General features: G+C 43.9%; 1 long non-coding RNA gene across 3 annotated transcripts; it reads left to right on the top strand.

The window, feature by feature from the left end:
* Positions 1 to 11,056: 11,056 nt before the first annotated feature.
* Positions 11,057 to 22,926, top strand: LOC121270464. Of its 3 annotated transcripts, none has more exons than XR_005941546.1 (3): positions 11,057 to 11,374; positions 14,886 to 15,032; positions 22,041 to 22,926. It is a non-coding gene; the product is annotated as an uncharacterized LOC121270464 (long non-coding RNA). The 3 variants fall into 3 exon arrangements; XR_005941547.1 differs by lacking the exon at positions 22,041 to 22,926 and adding an exon at positions 16,026 to 16,431; XR_005941548.1 differs by lacking the exon at positions 11,057 to 11,374 and adding an exon at positions 13,129 to 13,262.

The following is a 22,926-nucleotide window of genomic DNA, read 5'->3' as shown; positions in this document are numbered from 1 at the left end:
TATATCGATGGTCTCGGTGAAGGTCAGGCCACAGAGCAGAATGGATGAAAAGATGGCTCCAAACTCCCTGTAAATCTAACCCTCTGATTTCGGTTTTGTAGCCATCTTTCCATCCATCTGCTACCTGGCCCTTCACTCCACACAGCCTGATCTTGGTCACCTTGTACACATGTTATGGATAACAAGTGGGTCACAAAACAGAAAACAGAGAGAAGAGGTTAAGAGTAGCAACTCAGACTGGTAAAAGATGGGAATTGATGTTCCACAGGGGGCAATGCTGGGACCACTGTTATTCAAATTTATATAAACGATTTGGACTCAGAAATCAGAAACCCAATTTTAAAATTTGGGAGCAGAATTACAGTAAATCACAGTTAAGAATTCCCAGTTAACAAAACTTTGTTGTACAGTTCATTAAATCTTTAATTCAGTAGCAGAGTGTACAATGACATGAGGAAGTGAAGTGATTTATGAATTAATTGATTCCCAAATTGGGAAGTACAGTTAATACTGGAGGAAGACTAAAAATCCTGGGATCTAACACACACACACACACATCAATTTAGCAGGGAATTCTTGGAAACACGGTGTAGGTCCTTCTTTATCTGGAGATCAAATATCTGTTGTATAATTGTCCCAGGAGTTAAAAGGATCCTGTGAATTCCTCCTTGTGTTATTTTAAGACAGACCTTACACTATTTATTTTTAGCTACGTTTTACTATGTTAAAGGTGCTATGTCAATACAAGTTGTTGTTGACATTGGCTTAAAGTAGTGGACTCAGGACTGTCACCAATAAACCTTAAAAACTTCACAGAATAATCACCACAGTCATTTTTAAACTGGAGACTTATTCCTGCCATTTCAGTTTCAGTCAGGAACAGAGCACAGTTTTACACCAATCTCTGATTTAACAGCATGTTTCCAGACTGCCTGACTCAGGTTGTACAATCACAGTTGTAAAGGAGCCTTCTGCTCTCTGCCTAGCAGCTTTGAAACACGATGGTTACAAAACAGAAATCAGAGGGTTAGATTTACAGGGAGTTTGTATTTTTCCATCCATTTTTCTATGTGGCCTTGGACTCCACAGCCTGACCTTGGTCATCTTTAGGCTGTATGTACTGCACAGAAGTGGCTGTGACACATTTCTCACACAGCTCAGGATTAATCCACATGTGGGTTTTGCTGTCAGTGAAGAAATATGAGAAAGACCAAAGTGTCATTTGTCCCTTTCAGTATGACCTTAAAGGAGTGTGTCCAGGCTGAAGTTCTGTTCCTGTCGTATGATCCTCCCCCAGATTGTTCTTTCTGAGCTCCAGGCAAGTGATGTTAAACACTCAGGTGGGAAAGACAAAATTGTACAACAATGTGTGAAAACAAAGTTTGACATGCTATGTGACATTTATCCAGAATATTAAACAGCAGCCCATTGATATGGTTTATTAACTTATATACGAACATACGAATTAGGAGGAGTAGGCCATTCGGCCCCTCGGGCTTGTTCCACCATTCAATAAGATCATGGCCAATCTGATTGTAATCTCACCTACACATTCCTGCCAACCTTGATAACCTTTCAGCCCTTGCTTATCAAGAATCTATCTACCTCTGCCTTAAAGATATTCAAAGACTCTGTCTCAACTGCTTTTTGAGCAAGAGAATTCCAAAGTCTCACAACCCTACGAGAGAAAAAAATAATTCCTCATCTTTGACTTAAATGGGCGACCCCTTAAACAGTGGCCCCTAGTTCAAGATTCTCTCAGAAGAGAAAATATCCTTTCCACATCCACCTTGACAAGGCCCCTCATGATCTTATGTGTTTCAATCAAGTTGCCTCTTACCCTTCGAAACTCCAGCAGATACAAGCCTAGTCTGTCCAACCTTTCCTCATAAGACAACCCGCCCATTCCTGGTAATGATCAACTAAACCTTTGCTGAACTGCTTCCAATGCATTTACATCTTTCCTTAAATAAGGAGACCAATACTACACATAGTACTCCAGATGTGGTCTCACCAGTGCCCTGTATAACTGAAGCATAACCTCTCTACTCTTGTATTCAATTTCCCTTGCAATGAAAGATAACATTCTTTCAGCTTTGCTAATTACTTGCTGTACCTGCACACTAACCTTTTGCAATTCATGCACTAGGACACCCAGACCCCTCTGCATCTCAGAGCTCTGCAATCTCTCACCATTTAAATAATATGCCTCTTTTTTACTTGTCCTGCCAACATGGACACTGTCACATTTTCCCACATTATACTCCATTTGCCAGATTTTTGCCCACTCACCTAACCTATTTGTATCCTTTTGTAGTCTCCTTATGTCCTCTTCACAATTTATTTTCCTACCTATGTGTCATCAGCAAATTTAGCAACCGTACCATCGGTTCCTTCATCCAAATCATTTATATAAATTATAAAGAGCTGAGGTCCCAGCACTGATCCTTGTGGCACACCACTCATCACATCCTGCGAATCAGAAAAATACCCATTTATGTCTACTCTCTGCTTCCTGTTAGCTATCTAATCTTCTATTCATGTCAATATGTTACCCCCTACACCATGAGATTTCATTTTCCGCAATAACCTTTAATGAGGCACCTTATCAAATGCCTTCTGGAAATATAGGTACAGTACATTCACCAGTTCCCCTTTATCCACAGCACCTATTACTTCTTCAAAGAGCCCCAATAAATTGGTTAAGCATGATCACCCTCTCACAAAACCTTGTTGACTCTGCCTGATTAAACTTGAAGTTATCTAAGTGCCCTGTAATAACGCTTCTAACATTTTCCCTATGACAGATGTTAAGCTAACTGGCTTATAGTTTCCTGCTCTCTGTCTCCCTCTCTATTTGAATAAAGGAGTTACATTTCCTATTTCCCTATCTGGTTTTCCTATCCTTCTCCGAATCTAGAGAATTTTAGAAAATTAAAACCAATGCATCAACTATCTCACTAGCCACTTCTTTTAAGACCCGAGGATGAAATCGTTCAGGACCCGGGGACTTGTCAGCCCGCAGCTCCAACAATTTGCTCAGTACCACTTCCCTGGTGATTGTTTTCTGGAGCTCCTCCCTCCTTTCCAATTCCTGATTTATAGCCATTCCTGGCATGTTACTTGTATCCTCTGTAGTGAAGACGATGCAAAATACCTGTTCAATTCATCTGCCATCTCCTTATTTTCCATTATTAACTCCCCAGATTCACTTTCTATAGGAGCAACCTTCACTTTGTTAACTCTTTTCATTTTTAGATATCAATATTTACTTTTACTATCTGTCTTTATATTTCTACCTCACTTTCTCTCATACTCGACTTTTTCTCTCTTTATTAATCTTTCAGTCATTCTTTTCCTTTTTAAAATTCTGTCCAGTCTTCTGAGCTACCACCCATCTTTGCACAATTATATTTCAGCAGAAACAAACTCCAGCTGTCAGAATGAAAGAATTCAATCCTGAACAGGATTAACAGCAACAGTAACCACAGATTTCAATCCCCATAGTCACTTGTGAACTCGCTGATGTGTCAGCAGGGTGGATGACTGAGTGAATCCCTTCCCACACACGGAGCAGGTGAATGGCCTCTCCCCAGTGTGAACTCGCTGGTGTGTCAGCAGATCCTTTTCACTTTTAAAGGTCTTCTCACACTCAGAACATTTAAAAGGTCTCTGATCAGTATGAACAAGTTGATGTGTCAGAAGGTGGGATGACCGAATGAATCCCTTTCCACACATGGAACATGTGAATGGCCTCTCGCCAGTGTGAACTCGCTGATGTGTCAACAGGTCAGATGAATTGGTGTATCCCTTCCCACACATGGAGCAGGTGAATGGCCTCTCCCCAGTGTGAATTCGCTGGTGTGTCAGTAGTTTGGATGGCCGATTAAATCCCTTGCCACAGATAAAGCAGGTGTATGGACTTTCCCCAGTGTGAATTCTCTGGTGATTCAGAAGTCTAGATAATCGATTAAATCCCTCTCCACACAAAGAACAGATGAACAGACTCTCCCTCGTGTGAATGCGCTGGTGTGTCAGCAGGTAGGATGACTGAGTGAATCCCTTCCCACACACGGAGCAGGTGTACGGCCTCACTCCACTGTGAGTTTGCTGGTGCCTCTGAAAGTTTGTTGAATGACCGATTGCCTTCCCACACACGGAGCAGATGACTGAACTCTGCTCAGTGTGAATGTGCTGGTGTCTCAGAAGGTTGGATGAATTAGTGAATCCCTTCCCACACACGGAGCAGATGAACGGTCTCTCCCCAGTATGACTGCGTTCATGAATTTCCAGCTTTGATGGGGAACCAAATCCCTTCCCACATTCCCCACATTTCCATGGTTTCTCCATGGTGCTGGTGTCCTCGTGGCTGTCCATGTTGGATGGTCAGACCAAACCTCGTACACAGTTTATCTCTGTTGTGAATGATTAGATGTTTTTTTCAGGCTGTGCAATTGGTTAAAACATTTCTCCTTCTACATTAATATCCAGCACTTGATGTATTGAGTGAATCTGTCAGATTTTGACGTGATTTTTGGTTTGAGTTTCCTGTCAGCAAATCTTCCTGTTCACTTCCTTGAACTGCTGTAGTTCATGTGGTGTCAGCGCTGTTAGGAAGAGAGTCCCAATGAAGGAACGGCAATATATTCCCAAGTCTGACTTATGATGGAAAAATTGGTTATTGATATGGTTGGGCCTAGGATACTGTCCTGAGGAACTCCAGCAGCGATGTCCTAGGATTGAGATAACAAAGAATAAAAAAAAATTAAACTGATAAATGTTAAATAATGTTGATAAAATAAATACTTATTTAATTTTTCAGAGATGAATGATTCCCCAGGGGTTCACTCTGACTCCCCTGACTGACTGACTCAGGGTCCAGTCCTCAATCTCCCCGATTGGTGACTGAACTCGCTGCTCCCTTTGCTCCTCCGGCCTCTGAGCTCCTCTTGCTGTTGTTTCCCAGGACAGTCAATGCCCGCTCTCCAACATGACCCTGTCAGATGGAGTTCAGGGGCTCAGAGGAAGAAAAGAAAATGAGGCGGTGAATCTGAGTTGGGAAAAACAAGGAGAGAAACAGGATTCAATGGAGAAACTGAGCGGGGGGCGAGCGCAGCCTCAGGAACAGCGAGTGCGGCTCTCAGAGGCCGAATGAGAGCGGCCGGGCCCGGCGGCCGTGCGGTGATCTCTCCGGGCTGGGGGGTCGGGGCCGCCCATTAAAGCGATGCTGCAGCGCCTCCCCCATCCTGGCCGCCGCTTCCCGGTTTCTTCTCCCGTTTCCACCGAGTCCGACTCACAACAAAGGAGCCGCCCAGAATGCCCCGCGGCTGGTCCTGGGGAGCATGCGCACTCTCAGCGCCTGGGGAAAGGAGCGAGTTGGATAGAGCGGTTTCTGGGGCGCGGGGGATTGTGGGGACTGCGGCCGCCATTAGTATAAGAATCAAACAATGGTTCCACCAGAGGAATACGACAATTGGCCCGTCTGATCTTTTAGCATAACTTAGTTGATCACACTCTCTCGCCTTTTCTCCATAACCCTGCAATTGGTTATTGATACAGGATCTAATATAAACTGAGACAGGGTCTAGTGTAGGGATGACTGAGACATGGCCCAAGATAATCTCAACTGAGACAGGGTCCAGTGCAGTAATGAAAAGGATGGTGTCTAGTGGAATATTAAGCAAGACATGGTCTGACTCTAGTGCAATAATAACTAAGATATATTGTGATATGGCCCACTGTAATGTAACAGACAGAGGGCCCAAATTACAGTGGCGCAGACGACTGCAGTAGCTGATTTGACAGGACCTAGTGTAGTGCAAATAGTGGGCTGGTTTTATAAGGCAATAACTGAGCCATGGTCAAAGTAAGTTAGAAGCAAAACAGGGCTGAGTGCATTATAAACGGGGACAGGGTCTAGTGCAGTAATCAGTACACCGGGTCTAATGTACTATGAACCAGGACAGGGTCTAGTACAGTTCAAAATAATATTAAGAAATATTTACATTTATATAGCTCATTTCATGATCACCAAATGTGACAAAACACTTTACACCTAATTCAGTACTTGCGAATTGTTAGTAATGTTACTAATACAGGGCCTCGTGTAATACAGGTAGATATAATTAGAGACATGGTCAAATAACTGAGACAGGGTCTAATGAAACATAAACAGAAACATGGTCTAGTTTGTAACATCTGAGACAGCATCAAGGGCACAAATAACAGAGTCATGTACAATATAAATAGAGTCATGGTCAAGTCTGGTGATAATCAGAGAGGATCGACTGCAGTAACTCTTTCGAGTACAAACCCGTTTCCATCTGTTTCAGATGAAGTTACATTGTTTCATAGTTTGCCATTGTGAGATTTGAACTCTTGATACTCTTTTGAGTAAACCTGTTTCTATCTGTTTCAGATGAAGTTACATTGTTTCATAGTTTGCCATTGTGAGATTTGAACTCTTGATCTTGGGGTTACAAACCCAGTACCATAACCACTTGGCCATTTAGGCCAAGCATTAACTGCACTAATGTCTTGAATATAGCTTCAAGTAGTAATCAACACCTATTCAGACCCTAATCAGGCTTCAGGTGATTGACAGTTAATTGTCACACAGTCAGGTAAGTCAGCTACCTTAGCGACCTTTTAACTAGACTACTGAACTCAGAGAAATTAAAAAGAAAGACTTACCAGTTCAATTCCCACTGTGCAGCAAATTGCCAAGACGCACATTCACTCTGGCTGTGTCTCACTCAAGTTGAAGTCGCTCCCCTGCTCGTGTGCTTCTAATAGTCCCTTTCTTAAATAGAGCTGAAGTGAGCTGAGATGACCTCACACTAATTAAGCTTCAAATAGTAATCAACACCTATTCAGGCCCGAATCAGGCAAGGTTTGATCAGGGATAGTCAGCATGGCTTTGTCAGAGGGAAGTCATGCCGAACAGATTTGATTGAATTTATTGAGGAGATGACCAGGTGTGTAGATGAGAGTTGTGCAGTTTATGTAGCTTATATAGATTTCAGTAAAGCCTTTGACAAGGTCCCACATGGGAGACTTATAAAGAAGCCAAATGCACATGGGATACAGGGTAATTTGATAAGGTGGTTTCAGAATTGGCTCAGTTGAAGGAGACAGAGAATGATGACAGGAGGTTGCTTTCATGTCTGGAAGCCAGTGTCCAGTGGCATACCACAAAGATCTGTCCTGGGTCCCCTAATATTCGTCATTTATATAAATGACATAGATGACTACGTGGGGGGTAAGATTAGTAAGTTTGCAGATGACACAAAGATTGGTCAAGTGATTAACAGTAAGGTTGAGTGTCTTGGGCTACAGGAAGAAATAGACAGGATGGGCAGATAAGTGGCAGATGAAATTTAACCCTGAAAAGTGTGAATTGATACACTTTGGAAGGAGTAATTTAACAAGGAGGCCACAGCTGGAGTACTGTGTGCAGTTCTGGTTGCCACATTATAGAAAGGATGTGATTGTACTGGAGTGGACATGTGGAGATTCACCAGGATGTTGCCTGGGATGAAACATTTAAATTATGAAGAGAGGTTGGATAGACTTGGGTTGTTTTCATTGGAGCAAAGAAGACTGAGGGGTGACCTGACTGAAGTGTACTAGATTTTGAGGGGCATGGACAGGGTGGATAGGGAGCAGCTGATCCCCTTAGTTGAAAGGTCAGTCACGAAGGGACACAAGTTCATGGTGAGGGGCAGGAGGTTTATGGGGGATGTGAGGAAAAACTTTTTTACCCAGAGGGTGGTAATGGTCTGGAACGTGCTGCCTGGGAGGGTGGTGGTGGTGGTGGAGGCGGGTTGCCCCACATCCTTTAAAAAGTACCTGCATGAGAACTTGGTACGTCATAACATTCAAGGCTCTGGGCCAAGTTCTGATAAATGGGATTAGGTAGGGCAGCTGTTTCTCACGTGTCGGTGCAGACTTGATGGGCTGTACGGCCTCTTCTGCACTGTGATTCTGATTCATATGTATTTCAGTAATCATCCTCGTAAATCTTCTCTGTTCCCTCTCCGGTGTCTCTCTATCCTTTTTTATAAAATGGTGACCAGAATGCACTCTTTATTCTCAGTGTGGTCTAACCAAGTTTCCAGGCAGCTTTAGCAGAACCTCCCAACTTTCCAATTCCATTCCTTGCAAAATAAAACGTATTACTTGGTTTTCTCTTTTTATGGCCTTGCTCTGATTGCTGTATTTATACTCGGAGATCTCTTTGTTCCTCTACCCCACCCAGACTCAGACCTTCCAAGGAATAAGTGACCTCCTTATTCTTCTGACCAAAATCTGCTACCTCACATTTATCTGTGTTCAATTTCATTTGCCCCATTCTCCCCACCTCTGATCTAACAAGCTGCAGCTACACTGGAGATATTTATATTTAACTTGTTCACGACATTCGTGATGACTCTGCTCAAACAGTAACCACAAGGATATCTGTGCATTGTTCTGAATGTGAGCACAAGGCTGTGTCACTATCACACACAAATACCGTTTCCTTGGTTCACATCACCATACAAAGACCAGCTCTTTACACATCCCCTTTCTACATAATTGCAGCAGGATGTGAGGCTTATTAATATTCACTAACATTTCATAGCAGCAAAGGTTCCACTGGGAAAAAGATTCAGGCATTTTCCATTACAGGCAAAACACAGAGAAAAGAAAGACTTGCATTTATATAGCACCTTTCACCACCTCAGGGTGTCCCAAAGTGCTTTACATCAGGAAAATGTCTTACAGATGCCTTCCCTAGATCCCAAGGCTAAGAAAGACACTCTGGAAGGTATGGGGAGCTGGGACTTTTCCAAGAGAGTAACTGAAGGTCTGAGAACTGAAATAATCTAGAGGTAGAAAGGAGAAAAGGTTCAGTCCTGGACGTAATTCTCAGCAGCAAAATCAAGAAAATCCAACTTTACTGGTGACCTGTGAACTCGCTGGTGTCTCAGCAGGCGGTGTGAACAAGTAAATCCTTTCCCACACCCGAAGCAGGTGAACGGCCTCTCCCCAGTGTGAATTTGCTGGTGTGTCAGCAGGGTGCCTGAGTGAGCAAATCCCTTCCCACATTCGGAGCAGGTGAACGGCCTCTCCCCAGTGTGAGTGCATTGGTGTCTCACTAGATCAGATGACCGAGTGAATCTCTTCCCACACTCAGCGCAGAGGAATGACCTCTCCCCAGAGTGAGTGCGCTGGTGTTTCACCAGATCAGATGAATGCGCAAATGTCTTTCCACACTCAGAGCAAAGGAACGGCCTCTCCCTAGTGTGAATATGCTGGTGCCTCAGCAGATCATTGCTTCTTGTAAAGGTCTTCTCACATTCAGAACATTTAAAAATTCTCTTATCAGAGTGAACACATTGGTGTTCAGTGTATTGGGTGGATTCAGGACCTCTCTTTTCATACATGGAATAGGTGAACGGCCTCTCCCCATGTAACCTCACTGGCGTCTCACCAGCTGGGATGACCGTGTGAATCCCTGCCCACACTCAGAGCAGGTGAACGGTCACTCCCCTGTGTGAATTCGCTGGTGTTTCAGAAGGTGGAATGATCGAGTAAATGTTTTCCCATAGTCAGAGCAGGTGAACGGCCTCTCCTCGGTGTGAACACCTTGGTGTGCCAGAAGGTTGGATGACCGAGTGAATCCATTCCCACACACAGAGCAGATGAAGGGTTTCTCCCCATTGTGAACACCCTCATGCTTCAGAAGTTGGACTGAATGGGTGAAGCTCTCCCCACACACAGAGCAAGTGAATGGCCTGTCGCTGGTGTGAGTGCACTGATGTCTCAGCAGTTCACTGTGTCTTTTAAAGGTCTTCTCACACTCTGAGCATTTAAAAGGTCTGTTATCGGAGTGAACAAGCTGGTGCTCAGTGTAATGGGAGGACTGAGTGAATCTCTTCCCACACTGGGAGCAACTGAACAGCCTGTCCTTGGTGTGAACTTGCTGGTGCTCAGTGAGATGCACTGACTTGCTGAACGACTCCCCACAGTGAGAGCAGCTGAATGGCCTCTCATGTGTGTGAAAGAGCTGGTGCTCCGCGAGGCGGGAGGACAGCCTGAACCTCTTCCCGCAGTGGGAGCAGCTGAACGGTCTCTCATCAGTGTCAACTTGCTGGTGTTGGACCTGTTCCTCAGAGGATTCAAGGCTTTTCCCAGAGTCAGAGCATTGAAGAGGCTCCTCATCAAAGTGATTGAGCTAGTGTGCCAGCAGGTTGGGTGAACACATGAATTTCTTCCCACACACGGAGTAGGTGAACAGCCTCTCACTGTTGTGAGTTTGCTGTCATGTCAGCATGTTTACCAGCTGTATCAATCCCTTCACACAGGAGGAGCAGATGAACAGCCTCTCACCAGTTTCCAACTGAGACAGTCAATTAAATCCTTCAGATATAAAATGATCCAGATGAATTGAGAGACTGTCAGATTTTAATGTAAAGTTTGGTTTACTTTTCCTGACTGCAAATCTTCCTCTTTTTTCTGTAAAATAAGTTTACAAAGAATTACATGGAACATACATTACATAAACAGGCTAATCGGTCTATTTGGTCTGTCTTGGAGTTTCTACTCCACAGGTGTCTCCTCCCATTCTGCCGACCTCATCTCAGCCTTTCAGTTTATCTTTCTAATCCCTTTCTTCTCTTGTTCTCATCTAGTTTACTTTTGAAAACATCTAAGGGATTTATCTCAACCACTTCCTGTAGTATTGAGTTCCACATTCTAACAGCTGTCTGAGGACAGAAATATCTCCCGTTTTCCTCTTGGATTTATTACGAACAAGAAGTGTAAACATTCTGTCCACATCTATCTGTCCAACCCAATCAGAATTTTAAAGACCTATGGCAGAGGAGTTTGAGTTTGCTGTGTGTAAATCCTCCCTTTCTAACCCGCTGTAAAAGGAGTTTCCAAAATCCATCCCTGTCAGTCCAGGATAGAAATGCACAATATTCTCTCCTCCTACTGACAGGGACAAAGATGACCGCGCATGCGCTCTGTTGCACTTTGCCCCCTGTAAAGATGGCGGCTGTTAACTGCGGCCTGTGACTGACAACCGCGGCCCGCAACTACCTCCCCGTTCGCTGCGACCTCGAGAGCTCTAGCTCCTTGTTCCGACGTTGAGGCAGCAAGTGGTTATTTATCAAGCCTCCCCGCCCACTCTGCCGCCTCCAATCCACCGGCTTAATTTACTTGCCTGGACTCGATATTTGTGAACAGTTTCGACCAGTTCCTGGCGCGGCTTCGACTGCGGACATGTCCCCGCAAAGCGCATGTTCGAATCACACCCGGTAGTGCGCCTGCGCAAGAAGCTACTGCCGCGAGGATAGGGCACGTTCTGCCCCGCCGCGAATGCTGGGTAAGACTCCGGTCATTGAAACATGATATTGATGAATAGAAAATTATGTTTTGTGATCGATTGGAGTCACAGGGCCAAAATATAATATTATTAAATCAATTGATACGGCCCTCCACCATATTTCTATCCTGGGTGTAATTAATAGAAATTGATACTTTAATAGTTAGATAGAAACTCACTGGACTGTCAGTGCGTGGAGTTTTTCCAAGACACAAAACACTTAAGCTGCCTCTTGCTAGTCAGAATGCACTGATTGTGAATCAAATCATTTGAACGTTCAAAGTTGGTGGATTGAGAGGTGAGAAAACTAAGTAACTCCTTTCTCATTCGTGAAATATGTGTAAGGTCTCTCTGCACTGTGACTGTGCTGCTGTGTCGGTAAATGGGATGACCAGCTGAATCCCTTTCCACCTTCAGCTGGTGATGATATTTCCATGCTGTGATCTTACCCATCACTTTACGCTCAGAAGGGAATCTCAAACTCTTCCTGAAATGATAAAAGCAAAATACTGCAGATGCTGTAAATCTGAAACAAAAACAAAAAATGCTGGGAAAACTCAGCAGATCTAGCAGCATCTGTGGAGAGAGAAACAGACTTAACTTTTTGAGCCCTTATGACACTTCTTCAGAGCTGACAAGAAGTGGAAATGTGATTAAATTTATACTGTTAAAGGGAATGGAGCAGATGGAGCCCCCCCCCCTCCCTTAAGTATTCCATAGGGACTGTTCCCCCCAGAACATCCCGGTCCACTCCTCCATCATCCCTAACACCTCATCCCCTCCCATGGCACCTTCCTATGTAATCGCAGAAGGCGCAACAGCTGCCCCTTTACCTCCTCCCTACTCACTGTCCAAGGGCCCAAACACTCCTTTTAAGTGAAGCACTGCTTCACTTGCACCTCCTTCAATTTGGTCTACTGCATCTGCTGTTCCCAATGTGGTCTCCTCTACATCAGGGGGTCCAAGCGCAGATTGGGTGACCGCTTTGCAGAACACCCCTGGTCTGTCCTCAAGCATGAACCAGACGTTCCAGTCACTTGCCATTTCAACCCCCCCATCCTGTTCTCATGCCCACATGTCGTTAGCCTGCAGCAATGTTCCAGTGAAGCCTAACGCAAACTGGAGGAACAGCACCTCATCTTCTGATTAGGCGCTTTACAGCCTCCTGAACTTAACATTGAGTTCAACAACTTCAGACCATGAACTCTCTCCTCCATTTTCAACCCTTTTTTCTACATTTAGTTTTTTTTCCACGTTTTTATCTTAATTTTTATTCATTTATCCGTTGTTTTATCCACTTTTTTATATCCCCCTTCGATCCCATTTTCTATCCTTTTTTCCCACCCTACCACACTCCATCTGCTCCCCAAACCCCATCCCCTACAGGGCCATCTGTTACTTGTCCAATGTTGTTCCTTCACACAATGCCACCCTTGTTCCGCTATTATCGCATTCTGCTTTCTTATCTTTATGCCACTATCAGCATCTTTTTTTAAAGCACTAACCACTACCATTAACACTCCCTTTGTCCTTTAGTTCATGACATCTTTGTCAATCCCTCCTTTGTCCCCACCTATCGCTGGCCTTCTATGAAGCTCCACCTGCCCCACCTCCTTTAATCACATTTCCACTTTTCTTCAGCTCTGAAGAAGGGTCATACGGACTCGAAATGTTAACTCTGTTTCTCTCCCCACAGATGCTGCCGGACCTGCTGAGTTTTTCCAGTATTTTCTGCCTTCCTGCAATGAGTTCCACAATATCAGCCCTCTCCAGTTAAGGAAAAGCAAAATATTGCAGATGTTGGAAATCAGAAATAAAACAGAAAATGCTGGAGTTTTCAGCAGATCTGCTTGCGTCTGTGGAGAAAGAGACATAGTTTACATTTCAGGTCTCTGACTTTTCATCAGACCGCACTGTGTCTGTGCATCACTCTGTTCTTCAAACCACTGAAACCGCCAGTGAAAACTGCCCTCCACTTCACAGGAAGTGCAAGGGACAAGTTTGTAAGTGTGACCTAATGTACAATGGTATGATGACATTTTTACAAAGAGCCCATGTACCAATAGATATTTACACTAATTAACCAAACCCCTTAACCCTGAAGTCTGCTTAAATAATTCATCTCTTTAACAAAGACAGGACAATAGAACTCACACACACTCTGTCTCCAGATTTCTGGCTAAACGAGCTCCCCTGCCATTTTATTGATCTCTCTCTTCTATTCTGATCATATTGAATAAACACGGACCAGCCTTTGAACTGTCATTTCTTGAGGTGTCCTGGCAAATTCTAAAGTCCAGAATTTTAATAACCTTACTCTAACAATTTTAATCTTCCCCAAAGTAAAAGTTACCTCTAAAATATTGATATGAAGCATGAACAAGATGGTTATGAAAATATTTCTATGACTTCATTGTTTCAGTGCTTCAAAATGGTGATTGTTTTCTTGTGTGACTGTGTGTGTTTGTTCAATGAAATGTTTGTGAAAGGTAACGGTGGAGAAGGATTGAAAGTTTTCAGTGTAGGACAGAAGTGAAATGAATCAACAAAGAAGGAACACATTTCCAATCAGAGCAGAAATAGATTACAGATACAGAATGGCTCTCCCACCTTTAGTTTCTTCATTAGTTCCATTACCCTCGCTTTTGCCTTGCATCATCATCCTTTTGTTATTCAATACCTCCTACCTTCAACCTTGTTATTCAATACCTCCAACTGATTACAAACCTTCTCTTCAGTTATTTACCCCTCCCCCATTCTCAGACAGTGCATTTGTTTGAAAAATTTATTGTGTGTCTTTTTTCCAGTCCTGATGGAAGTTCAGTGTCTTGAACCATTAACTGTTTCTCTCTTCACAAACTCAGTCTGGTCCGCTCAGTATTCCCAGCATTTCCTTTTTGTGAATTGGACTGAGAGATGTATGGTCAGCTCCCCTTGGTCGCGGATGTTTGACACTAATTTCCATAGTGCAGTGGGCAGAATGTTTGCTTTACACGTGAAATTCCTGCTTTGAGCCAACATAGAAACTTTGTGTTTCAATTGCTAAGGGAAGATGATCAGGTCACTGGACTAATAATCCAGAAGTGCGGACACAGGTTCAGATCCCACCACGGCAGTGGGTGAAATTTAAATTCAATTCATCAGTAAGTCTGAAATTGAAGACCAGTCTCAGTAATGGTGACTATGAAGCTATCATCGATTGTCATAAAAACCCACCTGGTTCTCGAATTTCCTTTAGAGGAGGAAATCTGCTGTTCTTACCTGGTCTGACCTTCATGTGACTCCCAGCCCACGGTGATGTAATTGACTTTTAACTGCCTTCTAAAATGGTTAATTAAGCCACTAAATTCAATGGAAATTAGGCTTTGGTCATAACTGACAGTGACCCCCACATCCAATCAAACTATGTAAAAAATGATCAATTAACATTTTGTTCCATTTGTTTTCGAACAGGGTGACAATAACTGTTGCCTCATTCTTTAATAGCTCCTTCTTTAACTTCTTTGAACAGGTCACGTTAAGTGAGAGAAAACTGATCCACAGTGACCCAAAAACAAAATACAGCAGAGGCTGCAAATTTCAACTCAAAAGATATTGTTGGAAACACTCAGCAGGTCAAACAGTCTCTATGGAGAGGACAACAGCATCAATGCTTAAGGTGAGTGAATCTTTATCAAAAGTTGAAGAATTTAGAGATGTAATAGTTTACAAACAAGTACAGAGTCAAGGATAAGAGGTAAAGAGGAGGAATGAACATTGTTGATGGAAGGCAGGAGTTATTAAATGATGAAGGGGGAATAATGCAAGACAAAATTCTGTGATGAGACAATAAACCAATGGGACAAGTGAACAAATAAAAGACAGGTCCAGAATAGGCATAAATAGTAATAGCAGAACCATTACCAGCACCTACCTTCTGAAAAAATGGGAGTGATGATTATGATCAGTGCAGGAGGCTGAGGACTGAGAGGTCAGACCGGGTGTGGGGCAGAGAATTAAAATAGCAAATGACCAGATGCTCAGGAATATATTTGAAGATTGAATGGTGATGTTCCACAAAGCAGTTGCCCAATATTGATTTAGTCACCTTAGTGTGGAGGGGATCACATCATAAGCAGTGAATACACGATCCTAAATTGAAAGAAGTGCAAGTAATTTGCTGTATTACTTGGAAAGTGTATTTGGGACCTAGAATGTGGGAACTGAGGAGGTGAAAGGGTGGTTGTTGCATCTGCACTGGAATAATGCCAAAACTGCAAGGTTATACCTATCAAGAAAGATTGAACAAGCTAGAGATGTTTTCCCTGGTAAAGAGAGTGACAGATGACCTGATCGAGTTTTTAAGATTATAAAAGGGATTGACAAGGCAGACAAGTGAAAGCTGTTTCCAGTTGCAGATGGATGAGAATAAATTTAAGTTCATCATCAATAAAACTAATGTGCAATTCAGGAGAAACTTCTTCAACAGAAGATAAAAACAGAAAATGCTTCAAATCCTCACCATGTCTGGCAGCATCTGTGGATTGGAAAACATGATTAACATTTCATTGAAAGGTTGCAGACCTGAAATGTAAATTATATTTCCGCTCTGCAGATGTTATCAGGTCTGCTTGAAATTTCAGAATTGTCTGTTTTTATTTCCAATTTACAGCATCGACAGTATTTTTTACTGGGAGCATGTTGAGAATCTGGAATTCATCACCGGAAGAGTTTGAGATCCTCATCTGAGCTGGAAACTGATGAGTCAATTCACACCCATGAATGGATTGTTCACCAGCTGAACATGGAAATGGATTCATTCAGTTATTCCATTCACTGACACAGCAGCACAGTCATTCTGGAGAGAGACCACTCAGACACTACACTTGTGCAATGGGATTTATTCAGTTTGCCCACCTGTTCACACCCCAGCTTTAAAAGTTCAAAAGATTTTATCCACTTGTCTCTTACAGGCAAGACGTGGTTTAAATGTTCCGTGAATGGGGAAAAAAAAAATTACTTGCTCACCCACCAGCTGCTGAGACTCCAGTGAGTTCACACCTAACTATAGTGGTTTGTTCTGTTGTTAATTATACCCAGGACAGAATTATGATGTTTGCTGTATCAATTAATTTAATAGTTTTATATCTGGGCCCCATGGCTCCATCGTAGTCCGATCACAAATCATAATTTTCTATTCAACAATGTGGTGTTTTAATGGTGCGGATCTTACCCAGCATCCATGACAATACAGAATGTGCCCTATACTCACTATAGGAAACCATGGCGCAGGCGCAGTGGTGGGTTGTGAATAGCGCATGCGCATTTAGTTCCAGTGGGTCCAATCATCTCGACTCCGCAACCGGTGAACAGCGGCTGATTATAGGTGGGTAATGGAGGCGGCGGAATGGGCGAGAAGGCCTCATAAACACCCAGTGGATGCCTGGGAACAAAATTAAGAATCTACCAATCCCGCATTTAGACCATGCGGGGCAGCAGCCGCGGGGCTGAACCTGATGACAGGCCCAAGGTAACGGCCGCCATCTTCATAGGGAGCAAAACGCAGTGGGGCGCATGCGCGGTCATCCCTGCCCCTGTCAGTAGGAGGAGAGGATGCTGTGAATTTCTATCCTAGACTGACAGGGATGGATTTTGGAAACTCCTTTTACAGGGGGTGAGAAGGGGAAGATTTACTTTTAGGTGGTAGAGGTTGAGGGTTTAGAAGGTTTGTCAAAGTTCTGATCAGGTTGATGATACATAAAATCTCCCCACCTCTCTGTCTCCTTCCCCCTATCGAGGCCAAGGCCTTGTGTAGGTTCAGGCTGACTGGCAGATTATTCTAATCTGAATATCATATAATTTTGAACATGGAAGGAAAAAGCAGCGTTTACAACAGGGAGAAATTGTACATATGTGCTTTCTGTGGATGAGAATCATCTAGCCAATCATCTAGCATGTTGAGCCACAAGCGCAGTCACACTGGGGAGAAACTGTATAAATGTAGTAACTGTGGGAAACTTCTGGCTCAGTTGTAGAAATATAAAATCCCTCTCCTTCACCACTCCCTCTATCCCTTTCTCTCAATCTTCCCATAGAGTCTTGTGTAGGGTAACTCGATGGTAGGTTCCTTTCCTGAAGGACATTAGTGAACCAGTTGGAGTTTTACGACAATCCAGCAGTTTTCATGGTCACTTTTTCCTAGTGCCGGCCCCACAAATTACCAGATTCATTCAGCTCAAGTTCACACCCTGCCTTTATGTTTTAATGGTTCTCTCTTACTCCCCTTTTCTGTTTTAAATCACTTTTACAAGATATTAGAAGGTGAGAACTTGCAGTTGCGAAACTCAAACTCAACATCACATGAGGATCTAATGCAGTCACCCAATTTATTATAAGCTGAATATCATTGGATTTTGAACACGGAAGTTGAAAACACCATTCACAGCTGGGAGGAACCATACATTTGTTCTGTGAGTGGACGAGGCTTCAGCTTATCATCTGGCTGAAGCGTGGGAAGGGATTCAGTTTGTCATGCAACCTGTTGGCTCACCAGCGAGTTCACACTGACAAGAGACCTTTTAAAAGCCAGACTGCGGGAAGTATTATATAAGTTCTGGGGAACTAATGCGCCATCAACGTGTTCACACTGATGAGAGACTGTTCAGGTGCTCTCACTGCAGGACTGGATTCAGGCATTTATCTGACCTCACTGTACACCAACGAATTCACACTGGAGAGAGGCCGTTCACCTGCAGAGCGGGTAAAGGGATTTACTTGGTCATTACGCCTGCTAACACACCAGCGAGTTCACACTGGATAGAAGCCATTCACCTGCTTTGTATGTAAGAAGGGGTTTTCTCATTCATCGACCCTGCTGAGACACCAGTGAGTTCACAAGTAACTACTCTGATTGGACTTTGCTGTTAAAAACAAAAAAACTGTGGATGCTGGAAATTCAAAACAAAAACAAAAATACCTGGAAAAACTCAGCAGGTCTGGCAGCATCGGCGGAGAGGAGCAAAGTTGACGTTTCGAGTCCTCATTACCCTTCAACATAACTAAGTAGAAATAGGAAAGGGGTGAAATATAAGCTGGTTTAAGGGTGGGGGTTGGTGGGAAAGAAGGGGGGTGGTTGTTGGGATAAGCAAGCAGTGATAGGAGGAGATAACCAAAAGATGTCACAGACAAAAGAACAAAGAGGTGTTGAAGGTGGTGATATTATCTAAAAGAATATGCTAATTAAGAGTGGAGAGCAGGACAAGCAATGTAGCTCTAGTGGGGGTGGAGTGAAATAAACCATGGGTGGAATACATTTAAAAATAATGGAAATAGGAAAAGAAAAATCTATATAAATTATTGGAAAAAACAAAAGGGAGGGGGAAAAAACCGAAAGGGGGTGGGGATGGAGGAGGGAGCTCAAGATCTAAAGTTGTGCAACTCAATATTCAGTCTGGAAGGCTGTAAAGTGCCTAGTCAGAAGATGAGGTGCTGTTCCTCCAGTTTGGAACATTGCAGCAGGCCAAGGACGGACATGTGGACATGAGAACAGGGTGGAGTGTTGAAATGGCAAGCGACAGGGAGGTCTGGGTCATGCTTGCGGACAGACCGAAGATGTTCTGCAAAGTGGTCACTCAGTCTGCGTTTGGTCTCTCCAATGCAGAGGAAATTGCATTGGGAGCAACGAATGCAGTAGACTAAGTTGGGGGAAATGCAAGTGAAATGCTGCTTCACTTGAAAGGAGTGTTTGGGTCCTTGGACGGTGAGGAGAGAGGAAGTGACGGGGCAGGTGTTGCATATTTTACGTTTGCTTGGGGAGGTGCCGTAGGTGGGGGTTGAGGAGTCGGGGGTGATGGAGGAGTGGACCAGGGTGTCACGGAGGGAATGATCCCTATGGAATGCAACCGGGGGGGGTGAAGGGACGATGTGTTTGGTGGTGGCATTATGCTGGAGTTGGCGGAAATGGCGGAGGATGATCCTTTGAATGCGGAGGTTGGTGGGGTGATAAGTGAGGACAAGGGGGACCCTATCATGTTTCTGGGAGGGAGGAGAAGGCGTGAGGGCGGATGCACGGGAGATGGGCCCAACACAGTTGAGGGCCTCGTCAACTACCGTGGGTGGAAAACCTCGGTTAAGGAAGAAGGAGTACATGTCAGAGGAACTGTTTTTGAAGGTAGCATCATCAGAACAGATGCGACGGAGGCGAAGGAACTGAGAGAATGGGATGGAGTCCTTACAGGAAGCGGGGTGTAAGGAGCTGTAGTCGAGGTAGCTGTGGGAGTCGGTAGGCTTGTAATGGATATTTGTGGACAGTCTATCACCAGAAATTGAGACAAAGAGGTCAAGGAAGGGAAGGGAAGTGTCAGAGATGGACTATGTGAAAATGATGGAGGGGTGGAGATTGGAAGCAAAATTAATAAATTTTTCCGTGTCCCAACGAGAGCAGAAGCAGCACCAAAGCAATCATCGATGTACCGGAGAAAGAGTTGTGGGAGGGGGCTGGAGTAGGACTGGAACAAGGAATGTTCCACATACTCCATAAAGAGACAGGCATAGCTGGGGCCCATGCGGGTACCCATAGCCACACCTTTTATTTGGAGGAAGTGAGAGGAGTTAAAGGAGAAATTGTTCAGTGTGAGAACAAGTTCAGCCAGATGGAGGAGAGTAGTGGTGGATGGGGATTGTTCGGGCCTCTGTTCAAGGAAGAAGCTAAGGGCCCTCAGACCATCCTGGTGGGGGATGGAGGTGTAGAGGGATTGGACGTCCATGGTGAAGAGGAAGCAGTTGGGGCCAGGGAACTGGAAATTGTTGATGTGATGTAAGGTGTCAGAGGAATCACGGATGTAGGTGGGAAGGGACTGGACAAGGGGAGCGAGAAGGGAGTCAAGATAATTTATTTGTCCATTGGGGTCTGTTTCTGATGTTACTGAAGCCCAGCCCAGTTACAGTGATTAATATTCTGGACAAAAGTCAAGTCAGCTTTTTGTTGAACGCCCAGTGTGTTGGATCTTGTTAATATCTCTAACTCAAGTTTGTTTCTTTTGAAGGGCCCTCCCTCTTCCCTGTCTGCTTCATCCTCACCTCCAAAATGACCAAGGAACCTTGAGTTCTTTGGGGATGTAATAAGCAGGGTGCATAAAGGGGAACCAGTAGATGGAGTGTGTTTGGATTTCCAAAAGGCCTTCAATGAATTGTCACATTAAAGCTTACTGCACAAGATAAGACTTCATGATGTTGGGGGTGATATATTAGCATGGATAGAGGATTGGCTAACTAACAGGAAAGATCGAGTTGGGATAAATGGGCCATTTTCCAGTTGGCAATCTGTAACTAGTGGAGTGCCACAGGGATCAGTGTTGGGGCCTCAACTATTTAGGATCTATACAAATGACTTGGCTGAAGGGGCCAATTGTATTGTAGCTAAATTCTCTAATGATACAAAGATAGGTAGGAAAGCAAGTTGTGAGGAGGATGCAAAGAGTCTGCAAAAGGATATAGATAGGTTAAGTGAGTAGGCAAAAATTGGCAAATGGAGTATAATGTGGTAAAATGTGAGGATGTCCACTTTGAAAGGAAGAATAGAAAAGCAAAATATTATTGAAATAGAGAGAGGCTGCAGTACAGAAGGATCTAGGTGTCCTTGTACATGAATCACAAAAAGTTAACATTCAGGTACAGCAAGTGATTAGGAAGGCAACTGGGATGTTGGCCTTTATTGCAAGGAGGATGGGGTATAAAAGTAGGATAATCTTGCTAATACTGTACAAGGAATTGGTAGGACAGCATCCAGAGTACTGTGTACAGTTTTGGTCCCTTTACTCAAGGAGGGATAAACTTGCATTGGAAGCAGTTCAGAGAAGGTTCACTGGGCTGATTCCTGGGATGAAGGTGTTGTCTCATGAGGAAAGGTTGGTCCTGTATCCACTGGAACTGAGCAGAATGAGAGGTGATCTTACCGAGACATACAAGATTCTGAGGGGTCTTGATAGGGTAGATGCTGAGAATATGTTTCCTCTTGTGAGGGAATTGAGAATTAAGGGACACTGCTTTCTATCTCACTACCAAGCACACAGCCTTATTTTTGTATCATCTGCAAATTTGTTATTCACATCCCGACGTTTAAGTCTGAATCAATGGTATAAACCATGAATAAAGGACCCAGTACTGAGCCCTATGAAACCCCACTGGAAACATTCTTCCAATCATAAAAAAACACCCATCGATCATCATTCATCGCTTCTTGCCATTGAGCCTATTTTGGATCCAACTTGCATCTTGCTCTGGGGTTCCTTGACTTTTTATTTTTCTGCCCAGCCTGCCATGTGAGATGTTGTAGATGTAGGTGTTTCCACTTGTGGGTGAATCCAAAACCAGGGGCCAGAAGTACAAGATAGTTACTGATAAATCCAATAGGGAAATAAGGAGAAATGTGTTTACTCAGAGTGGTTCGAAAGTGAACTCACTACCACAAGGAGCAGTTGTGGCAAAAAGCTGAGATAATTTCAAAAGTAAACTAGACGAGTACGTGAGAGAAAAAGGAATAGAAAAATAAAGTGAAAGACTGAGCTGAGGTAGATGGAATGGAACGAGAAGCATGTGGAGTATAAAGACCAGCAGAGACTAGTTGGGCCAAATGGCCTGTTTCTATTCTGTATATTCTGTGTAATTCTATGTAAACTTTTTTTTACAGGGTGTTAGGAGAGGAAGATTTACAGATGGGAAACTAAAACCAATTATCAAGATCTGACAGAGTCACTTGATTCATCAGGACCTGAATATCATCAGCCTCTGAACATTTAAGGAGAAACGTTTGTCCATGTGAAGAGATTTCAAACATCAGTGTGACTGGAAAAGCAGCAAGATGCACACACCCGATTGAGAGTGTTCCAGTACACAGCCTGAAAAGAATCACCGCATTCACAGCGAGGAGAAAATGTACAAGTGTTGTGTATGTGGACGAGGCTTCAGCTGATCTTCCAAGTTGGAGAGACAGAAGGACACCAGCACCATGGAGAAACCATGGAAGTGTGGAGATTGTGGGAAAGGATTCAAATACCAATTGCGGCTGGAAACTCGACACATTCACACTGGGGAGAGACCATTCCCCTGCTCCTTGTGTGGGAAGGGATTCACTCAGTCATCCGACCTTCTGAGACACCAACTCACTCACACTGAGGAGAGGCCGTTCACCTGCTCCATGTGTGGGAAGGGATTCATTAATTCATCAGATCTTCGGACACACCATCGAGTTCACACTGGAGAGAGGCCGTTCACCTGCTCTGCCTGTGGGAAGGGATTCATTCATTCATCTGACTTTTTGATACACCAGCGAGTTCATACTGGGGAGAAGCCGTTCACCTCTCCATGTGTGGCAATAGATTCTCCCGATTATCCCTGCTCAAGGCACACCAGCTGGTTCACACTGATCAGAGACCTTTTAAATGTTCTGACTGCGAGAAGAGCTTTAAAAGCAAGTGTAAATTGCTGGCACATTGGGGAGAGGCTGTTCACTGGCACCAAGTGTGGGAAGGGATTCGTCCATTCATCCCACTTGGTGAGACACCAGCGAGTTCAGA

This window comes from Carcharodon carcharias, chromosome 27 (genome assembly GCF_017639515.1).
Source record: "Carcharodon carcharias isolate sCarCar2 chromosome 27, sCarCar2.pri, whole genome shotgun sequence".
NCBI lineage: Eukaryota > Metazoa > Chordata > Chondrichthyes > Lamniformes > Lamnidae > Carcharodon > Carcharodon carcharias.
Note: the sequence above shows the minus strand (reverse complement) of the source record. Positions and strands in the feature narration are given on the sequence as shown.